This window comes from Taudactylus pleione, unplaced genomic scaffold, assembly GCF_031769625.1.
Source record: "Taudactylus pleione unplaced genomic scaffold, aTauple2 ptg000129l, whole genome shotgun sequence".
NCBI classification, from domain to species: Eukaryota; Metazoa; Chordata; class Amphibia; order Anura; family Myobatrachidae; genus Taudactylus; species Taudactylus pleione.
Genome location: NW_028284531.1, coordinates 21,744,867 through 21,754,263, shown reverse-complemented (window position 1 = coordinate 21,754,263; position 9,397 = coordinate 21,744,867). Strand labels below are relative to the sequence as shown.

At 37.7% G+C, this 9,397-nt stretch overlaps 1 long non-coding RNA gene across 1 annotated transcript in view; it reads right to left on the bottom strand.

Annotated features, from left to right (window-relative positions):
- Positions 1–1,909: 1,909 nt before the first annotated feature.
- LOC148523718 (uncharacterized) overlaps positions 1,910–9,397 on the bottom strand; it is a 56,758-nt gene continuing 49,270 nt past the window's right edge. Inside the window, exon 7 of the long non-coding RNA XR_015878438.1 lies at positions 1,910–2,534. This is a non-coding gene — a long non-coding RNA (uncharacterized LOC148523718). The remainder of the gene's footprint in view (positions 2,535–9,397) is intronic.

Below are 9,397 nucleotides of genomic sequence, written 5' to 3'. Positions count from 1 at the left end.
TTCAGTCTTATGGACTCTATAGACTGGAGATTTCACCATAAACAAGATATCAGACCTGGCTGCCCCCATTCTCTATTTTGAACATGTTTATTTTTGGTTAAGAAGGAATGATCAGTCAATTGATATAAAGTCACTATTGACAACAATATACTTCTTTATTTGTGGCATAAGGCGTACGTGCCCCCACCACTTCATACATAGTGGGACAGGGAAGGTAGAACAATATTTGAGGGTTTGGGGTTTTTTTTCCTTTTACCTCTGATTCTATGAAAATAAAAGTTCTCCAGCTTATCTTATTTTGTCAGGTGAAACTAGCAGGAGATAACGCTTCTGAAGAGAGCAGCGCTGCTTATAAAATATAGCAGGGAGTGTGCTAATATATTGCTTTTTGATCCTGGGCATGATAAAATTGGAAATGATCTTACAAGTTCTAGAACAAGGGAGAATAAATAGTTCCCTGTGGAAGTGGGTGAGAAGAACTAAAGAATAGATTACAAGTCTGTGTGCCAGGTGATAGATGGAAGTTTAGACGAGGCTGGATTGTATTATTGCTAATTGAATATTCATACATCAACAGAGAACCCCTCTAATATAAGTACAGCATTTCATTTACTGAAGAAATCTGTACACAATAATGATTTCCTTTCATACCCCCCGACAGGAAACCCGTTGATTGGATGGGTGCCAAGACAACCTTATTTGCTTTCCCATTGTCAGTTTATGGACTGTAAAAAGGAAGAGAGGAACATTGGTCCTAAAGCTGGAGATTGAAATGAAGTTTGCCAAACAAGCATACAATTTCATTTGCACTTAAACTTTCCTTCCAACAAAAAGCCATTGCTTGTAGATTGACATGTTTACACCCTGTGATTTTCTTTAAGGATGAAAGAAAGGCATAAAAAAAGCATTCTGCTGATGTTTTCAATAGGCTTTGGCCAAAAATACATTGTTGTGTGACTTTCTGAAGCAACCTTTGCATCCATTATAATACCTTGCATTGTGGAGGGAACGTGATTCCATTGAGGCGCTATTGGGCTAAAAGGTTGAGTGTGTACAGCTATTTCAACCCTGTGCGATCAGGTTTGTCAATATGATTTGTATATTACAATAGGCAGTATACAGCCTCTACATGTACGTTAGTCATTTATCACAGCTAGTATACCGATTTGTCAGCCTTTGTATTTAACGTATTCCTTTTATATCACAGCCTTGCAGACTTTATAGCCACCCTAGTCATTTACATTGAAACCAGTATATATCATTTACATCTATTCCATACACTTGAATCACAGCATGTAGAATCCTGTCTGCTTTGTGCAATATTTCTCTTTAAGATGTTTTTTTTAATCAAAATATATAGACCGTATAGATGCATGTGGATAGGAATACATCATTTATTTTACATTACTGCTCGCTGCATAATATAGATAGATAGATAGATAGATAGATAGATAGATAGATAGATAGATAGATAGATAGATAGATAGATAGATAGGATAGATCAATATTCTGCATATACCAATATGCTATTTTAGGCAAGTTTTCAGTGTACATGAGAATTAATGGTAAATTATCATATTAGATATGTATTCTGTTTATTATATTAACTCCCCTGTGTTAAAAAAGGTAGATAGATCTCTCTCTCTCTTTCGCTCCCTCTCCCTCTCTCTCGCTCTCTCTCTCTCTCTTAAAAATATAGATCGATCTATCTATCTATCTATCTATCTATCTATCTATCTATCTATATGTTTGTATTGTATTCTTATATGTACCAGTAATCTATTCTGAGGGTATGCTTAGTTATATTTCATCAAATATATAGTTGATATTGACTTCTGTAAAATCAAAGCCACAACTGAAGAACTCTTATATAAAAACACAATATGACTCCGAGTAGTTGAAACACTGGTTCAAATGTTTATTTGTCATAAAGTCTCTAAACAAGCAAATGAAATGTACAAATGTAACACATTATCCGAGAGCTTGTCGTCATTATGTTAATAGCACATATATGATGCGGCAGAAAGCATGCATTGTAATGCTGATACAATTACTATAAAATATTAAGGAAAAAAAACCCATCCCCAGTATAAATCAAATTATATATCCTGGGTGTAGGTTACACAACTTGCCAGAGCACATTCATTTATTCAAGCACCATATCATAGATTTATCATAAGGTCATAAACCACTATAGAATGGAGTACACTGGGTATTTGGCATATGCAACAATAGAACAAGCACATTTCCTAATATTTGCTATAGTTTATCCAGTCTCAATCATTCCTAAAAACAAACTAATAATAATAATAATAATAATATTTTAAACATGCAATCATTTGGCACTGGAAAAGTGTAAAATCTAATATTACATGAAATGGGATAAAGAAGCGTGAGAATGTGACTTTTATTTAATTAAACATGAATATAATGAGGCTCCATTCTTTGACCGTCCATTGCATGCTCAGTGTTGTTAGATAGCTGGCTGACTGTGGCTGGCTCTTTGTGGACCCTCAATGGCTCATCCTGGAGACCTGGAAGACAAGATAAACACCCAGTTACATCACTGTTACCAAACATACACAGAGAAGCAATAGCCTTGCCACACAAAGCAACACTGGGATCTATTCAATTAAAAGAGCAAGGCAGGGAAGGTGCCTCTGGACTGCTATTATCTGAGGGGGATTTCATGAGCATCACTTCCTCACCATGGATGTGTATTATCCCTCGATAAACCCTCTTCCCAATGAGAATCTGATCATAATCTCCAAAGTCCAAGATTGTCTTTTGGACAGAGAGTGTGTCTGTGGGATGTGAGGATCCCAGGACACCAGGATTACCCTGCATGACACACTGGCTATACAAACCACTCTGTGATGTTTTAATCGTCATGTTAATGCAGCCTGGATTTAAACATCAGCACTGGTCTTCCCTACAACTAATAAGGAGCAGACACCACTTGGCTCCTCTGGGGGTTTTCCCTACAGACTTCTAACTCGTGGGAAAGAACTTGCTTTCCTACCCTATCCTTAGTCACGCACATATGCAGTCATGTAGGCTTGGTCTAGAGGACAATGTAGTTACTATACACAATATACCGATACATAAACAGTGTACTGGCAAAGATTCATTTTATCTGTCCTAGCCCTATTATGACATGTCTTCTTGTAAGCAGAGCAGCATTTTATGCATGTTATATCTTGCATTATTATTATTTGCATCCAGTGCTAAGACTAATCTACTAATTCTCCTATGTGAAAGAGCTATCACTAATATTCACAATTATATGCTTATGAGTTTCAGGAGTTTTTCAGAGCTAAAATGTGTGATCCTGGGGAAGTACTTTTTTTTCCTGACAGTCCTCCTGCTTTTAGTCTTTCAAAGTCACAGACAATAGGTATCCCTCAGTCTGCTGAAAAAAGGGAAACAAAATAATAATAGGACCATGTCGATTAAGGTGAATACAATGCCAAAAACTAAATTAATGTTTTGTGATGTTAGCTTTACCTATATATTTGGGAATGTATTAGTTGGTATTTTATATAGGTCAGATTTTAAGATTTTATATATATATATATATATATATATATTATTTTTCATAAAGTAGCCATGCATTTACAGAATGAGTTACAGTTTGGAAACATAATTACTGCAAAACAGCATATGCAGTCTGAATTTACATATAACATTGATTAAAATATGTAATAGTGTAAGCAGGCAACTCTTCCTCTTAGTTACGTTACATAGTCATATCCAGAATTATACAAAATGTCACTATTCCCACTGAAACCAACATGAGATGTGTATAAGGTGTTATGTCACACTAGATCAGCAGTGGCCAACCTGTGGCTCTTCCATTGTCCTGATGTGACTCCCCTGACTGACACTGAGACTGCTGGAGTGACACATGAGGGGCTGCTGGAGTGACACATGGAGCGGCTGGATTGTATTATGTGAATCTGTTTTTTATTTTCAATGTATTATTTGTGGATGTGGCTTTTTCAGTGTATTTTATGTGGATCTGGCTTGGGTCACTGTATTTTATGTGGATCTGTTTTTATCAATGTTTTTATATTGTTTTGGCTTTTTCTTTCCCTTTAATCGTTACCTCCATGTTGACTGTGTGCATGAACTTTTATATGCTCCTACAAAAATCATACCAGGGGCGTGGCCTAGCTGGCACAAGGCCACACCCCTAATTGCATGTGTGTGTTCGGCGCGCATGATCTCGGTTCTTTGACATACCTACAGATATTTTGGGGCTCTTTGACTCTGACTGGTTGGCCACCCCTGCACTAGATCATCCTAGTCTATTGCTTCCTGGTCTGCACTATTTATTGCTTGAAGTAAAAAATAAAATAAAAATATTATATTTCCATTCCTTTTTTTAAGTAATAATAGATTTTGAACCATTTGCTTAAAAACACATAGTACACTTTTTAACTCCATTTATATGCCTCGATATTATTGGTTATTTAAGGCTGGAACACAATGAACATGCGTGCGTGTTATAATCCACAGTAACCACACATTTGTTTAAAAATTTGAAAAATAAATGTCAATAAAACTGAATTGGTTGCTATTAGTTACAGCATGTATGTGCGCACCTTGCCCCGTGATACTAAATAAGCCACATGGGAACCTAAATATATGCATGAAGAATGAGGTATAGCATTTCCAACTGTAATAAATAAGAATGATTTAATGTGAAGTGAGCTGACAATCATTTCAAGCTTTTAGTATACTAACTTCCCATCACTGGGAAATACATTATCCTTCATTTAAATTTTGACAATTCTCATAGTAACATAGACAGTGTTTAGTGTGCCTCAGTCTCATCACTTATACTGCTAAAAGGGTCATAAGACTTTATTTGGCCTATAGACGGGTGAGTAACGTCCATTAGAAAATGCCAGCCCAGCCATAGTCTATCACATTCCAATCACTGATTTCTATTTAACCCTGGTGCTAAACATAAGTCACTAATGGTTGTACCTTCTAGCTACATTATGTGATATGGAAGTAGAGCTACAGTGCTTCAAAACACAGTCTCCATATTATCTTCCAGTTGCCACAATATAGTGGCAACCTGCATACAATCTGCTGTAATTGTTCTATTACTTTAAATCATTCTTATTGTTATGTAAAAAGTATCAGCCCTTAACTTTGAAATTGCCCTCAAGCCTTCGGCCTTCCTGCATAAAATATTGTGAACATGATTTTAATTTCCTAAGCACTGGCACATTTCCTCTTTTCTAACTAATAAAGATCTCTTTCTTCGCCTATTTTCCATTCATGCACTTAGGGAGGTGTTGCCACCCCACCCCTCTGTACACCCCATTGCCCATTTCGCAAAATCATGGCGAGAAACTTTCTGGACAATTTAATCTCTCCAGGGTGTTACTTAGCTAAACCCCTTTCACTATCAGTTTTTCTCCACCCCTCCTCTCGCTCTCCCTTATTTTCCTTCAAGTCTAGATTAAATTTTGCAACCCCTGATATCTTTCTTTCTCTTGCAGACACATGCTGCTTATGTAAATGAAGTTCTTTATACTCCCTACCCATCTAAGGACCTCAGACTTAAATGTGTGCAAAAGCTGCTCTCCCCTGCTAACTCTTTAGCACAATTACACCTCTATTCTGTTACTGAGTCCTGGTGAGGGGGAAAAAATCATTTTAAACTAATAACACGTGCTGGCTGGCTTGGATAATTACTAGGAAGTCAGCTTATGAAAGCAGTTAATAATTCTGTACAAATGAATAAAAGGCAAACCGGACATTTGCTGGGTATGTTTAACATCAATTTTTTACCCAACAAAAAATATTGGAGCTGTATTTTTCACACAACTGTAGTGTTGTAAAAGAAAGCTATTGATATATATTGTGGATATCACAACAGATTTGTCTTCTGTTACAGGAAGGTATAATTTTCATATAATATCTATCCATCTAGAGAGAGAGAGAGAGAAATACACACACACATATATGCACAGACAAACACACGTATATACTGTATATATAATACATAACTCTACACATATTGGTATACATACATATATATATATATATATATGCGTGGATAAAGCAGCACTCAATACGGACTTCTGATAATAAGTACAAATGCACTTGTTGAGATATCATTTGTACTTATTATTTATCACAAGTCCGTATTGAGTGCCCCTTTATCCACGTCTATATTGTCTTATCTGAGAGCTGAGCACCACAGCTGCTGTATATTGAACTGGAGTGCCTGCTATCTGGTTTATATATATATATATATATATATATATATATATATGCCAGGCCATTTCTACAACATTGGTATATATACATATATATATACAGTCAGGTGCATAAATATTGGGACATTGACAGAATTTTCATATTTTGGCCTCTGTTCACCACCACAATGGCTTTGAAATGAAACAAACAAGATGTGCTTTAACTGCAGACTTTCAGATTTAATTTGAGGGTAATTACATCCAAATCAGGTGAACGGTATAGGAATTACAACGGTTTTTATATGTGCCTCCCACTTTTTAAGGGGCCAAAAGTAATGGGACAAACTAAACAATCCTAAATCTAACTTTCACTTTTTAATACTTTGTTGCAAATCCTTTGCAGGCAATTACAGCCTGAAGTCTGGAACGCATAGACCTCACCAGACGCTGGGTTTCATCCCTGGTGATGCTCTGCCAGGCCTCTACTGCAAATGTCTTCAGTTCCTGCTTGTTCTTGGGGCATTTTCCCTTCAGTTTTGTCTTCATCAAGTGAAATGCATGCTCAATCGGATTCAGGTCAGGGGATTAACTTGGCCATTGCATAACGTTCCCCTTTTTAGCCTTAAAAACTCTTTGGTTGCTTTTGCAGTATGCTTCGGGTCATCGTCCATCTGCACTGTGAAGCGCCGTCCAATGAGTTCTGAAGCATTTGACTGAATATGAATATGAGCATATAATATTGACCGAAACACTTCAGAATTCATTCTGCTGCTTTTGTCAGCAGTCACATCATCAATAAATACAAGGGAACCATATCCATTGGCAGCCATACATGCCCACACCATGACACTACCACCACCATGCTTCACTGATGAGGTGGAATGTTTTGGATCATGAGCAGTTCCTTTCCTTCTCCATACTCTTCTCTTCCCATCACTCTGGTACAAGTTGATCTTTGTCTCATCTGTCCATAGGATGTTGTTCCAGAACTGTAATGGCTTTTTTAGATGTTTGGAAAACTCTAATCTGGTCTTCCTGTTTTTGAGGCTCACCAATGGTTTACATCTTGTGGTAAACCCTCTATATTCACTCTTGTGAAGTCTTCTCTTGATTGTTGACTTTGACACATATACACCTACCTCCTGGAGAGTGTTCTTGATTTGGCCCACTGAAGGGGTTTTTCTTCACCAGGGAAATAATTCTACTGTTATCCACCACAGTTGTTTTCCGTGGTCTTCCGGGTCTTTTGGTGTTGCTGAGCTCTCCGGTGCGTTCTTTCTTTTTAAGAATGTTCCAAACAGTTGATATGGCCACACCTAATGTTTTTGCTGTCTCTCTGATGGGTTTATTTTGATTTTTCAGGCTAATGATGGCTTGCTTCTCTGATAGTGACAGCTCTTTGGATCTCATATTGAGAGTCGACAGCACCTGATTCCAAATGCAAATGTCACACCAAGAATCAACTCCAGACCTTTTACCTGCTTAATTGATAATGAAATAATGAGGGAATAGTCCACACCTGTCCATGAAATAGCTTTTGAGTTGATAGTCCCATTACTTTTGGCCCCTTAAAAAGTGGGAGGCGCATATAGAAACCATTGTAATTCCTACACCATTCACCTGATTTGGATGTAATTACCCTTACTTTTGTCCAGGAATGATGATGTTCGTCCATGCAAGATGACGTTTTGCCTCTTTCTGAGTTCCGTTTTTTTTGAGGGAAAAATCCGAACTCCACGTGCAAACTCGAACCTATCCGAGCGTGCACATCCCTAATATATATATATATATATATATATATATATATACACATAACAAGCACACAGATTGGTGAAGCCTGTATTTCCTTACTATGCTTGGGTGCATATGACTGTACGCAAGTGATGCATTATTATGTAAGTGGGAATTGTTTGACCGCCACCTAAGAATGAATCATTTGTAGGGGCATGGGGTGGGGGCATAATTTGTATATTCTAGGAAGAGTGGGCCTGTTGTACACAGATAAAATATTATGGTGTGAACAAGCAAAGAATTTGAATGGTTAAGTTAAAAGGGCCATTTTGTCAGTCAAAGTTTGTGTGCTTGAATTGTAAGGGAGCAGACAGGCTTGCAACTCCAGGCCTCCTGTCTTTCAATGTGTTTTTGCAGACATTGTCCTCCTAGGCTCCTTGTTTCATAGTACAGTTTATGCATGGTCTTGTGTAAAGACAAATAGAGAAAGCAGGAGGGGGAAAGTTCTTTTTTTCTCCCAAAGACACATAGGAATGTGTCAAAAGATGGAGAGAAAAAAAGCAGAGAGGAGAAGAGTGGGAACATCAAGGCCCCTGACTAATGAATATCAAGTTTGCCCTTGAACCTCACTGGGCTTTGCCATTCCCAGGCCCCAGACAAGGGCTGAGGCATGTCTGAGCCCAGCTGCAGGGGGACTGGGCCATGGTTCATCTCAGACACTTTGACAGGCCAGGCCTTTACCGTGCATATTTAAGGCCTGCCTAGCAGCTCCCCTGGCAACCAGGCAGAGCAGGAACCCAGGCCAAAGTATCGTCTGAGCTCTACAGAGAAGCAGGCTAGGGAAGAGACTGTCTGCAAGATCTGTGCGGCAGGCATTACGGAACTCTTTCCATGCTGGTTTCAGTTGACACAATGACAAAACCTACTCACAGAATGTATGTGGGTGTACGTATGAGTATGCATAAAACTCTTTGTTTTTATCACTGTCTAAACCTGTAAGTGTTGCAGAAACCAATTCATGGTTGTTCAGTTACAAGAGTGTCTAATGCATTTTGCAGCATCAAATGGAAGCTTTTAGGCGCATAATTTGGCCATACCATGTCAAATCACTTTATAGGAACCCAGTCATTAAATGGAGATCCAAATGATGCCAGTGTTTAGCTGGCTTTTACAGTACTATCGAATGTAAATTTATTAAAAGTGTAAAGATTGTGTTTTTTTTATTGTGGAAACTAAGAGAGCACAAGCTAAAAACTCAATTGCTAGGCAAATACATGAGACGTTTACAATATAAAATTCAACTTGGTAATTAGTATTATAGAAAAATTATCATAAAAATGTGCTTTGTTCTGGTTGTACATGGTGGTAGCCAGTACCGGCATCTTTCTCAGTGTCATTTTTCATTTTTATAACTACTTCCAGAAACAGTAGGAAATCAGTTCAGT